The sequence below is a fragment of the Euprymna scolopes genome, chromosome 2 (genome assembly GCF_053919585.1).
Source record: "Euprymna scolopes isolate OS-2025 chromosome 2, ASM5391958v1, whole genome shotgun sequence".
Taxonomy (NCBI): domain Eukaryota; kingdom Metazoa; phylum Mollusca; class Cephalopoda; order Sepiida; family Sepiolidae; genus Euprymna; species Euprymna scolopes.
In genome coordinates this window covers 45,804,420-45,805,423 of record NC_136483.1, presented here as the reverse complement: position 1 = coordinate 45,805,423, position 1,004 = coordinate 45,804,420, and the positions used below count along the sequence as shown (strand labels likewise).

Below are 1,004 nucleotides of genomic sequence, written 5' to 3'. Positions count from 1 at the left end.
TTCATCTGCAGTAGAGTATTACGTATATTTGAAATTGGTCAACCGTTTTGTAATGACAATGCACAAGATCGATTAACTATGATGATTTGAGACTAAATAGTAACTGCAAGTTACTATTTAGTAAACCGTAACATGAAGAAAAGAACATCTTTAAGATATTTTCTGTAATCATTCAAAATGTGTGTCATTTGAAAGAAGGACCATATAAGAAAAAAATAAGTTGTTGCTTATATGCTAGTTAACGCTGAAACGGTTAACTCCCATCCGTTTTTTTGTTCATTATCTTTAGAGTTGTGATTTGATTTGATTTTGTAAAAATTCACATCACTCATGTTATTTATTTTCAAGCAACATAAATTGATGTTCATTTAAATATACGTAGAAAGCCTACTGTTTTCAAATAAAATAATTTATTAATTTCTTAAACACTTATTTGGAAAAAACAAACAAACAAATCAACTGATCATTCTGTTTTGTATAAAATTTTACTTAATATAAACGGTCTGTTCAAAGTCAAGGTCACAATTCTGGCTAATTGAATTGGATATAAAAATGAATGAATTGGATGTGTGAAATATTTACATATTCATAAACACGGCAGTGGCTAAATGATATTATATGCATCCAGTTTTACTTGAATCATAAAATAAGATCATATTAATAAAAAAGTACATTACGAGCTTGCCAGGATTCGAACCTGGAATCTTCTGATCCGTAGTCAGACGCGTTATCCATTGCGCCACAAGCCCACGTCGTTTACCGAGACTACTAAGGCTATTAGAACAGTTCAATTAAGCATACACGCTTTCACTTTCACTCGTCAGCTCTTATTTTCTGAGAATGTGTATAAGCAGAGGCGAGGCAGATGCTTGGGAATCGAGCTGTAGAAACGACCTTTTCATAAGCGGGGAATCCTGGCGATGTGAGAAGTCATAATTGTCCGGTCGATTCGCGCCTTATCACCCCTTCCCCCACCCACCCAAAGACAAACAGCTGGACATTCT

At 34.1% G+C, this 1,004-nt stretch overlaps 1 non-coding gene across 1 annotated transcript; it reads right to left on the bottom strand.

Moving 5' to 3' along the window:
- Positions 1–676: 676 nt before the first annotated feature.
- Positions 677–749, bottom strand: Trnar-acg (transfer RNA arginine (anticodon ACG)). Its single transcript has one exon. It is a non-coding gene; the product is annotated as a tRNA-Arg (tRNA).
- Positions 750–1,004: the final 255 nt, after the last annotated feature.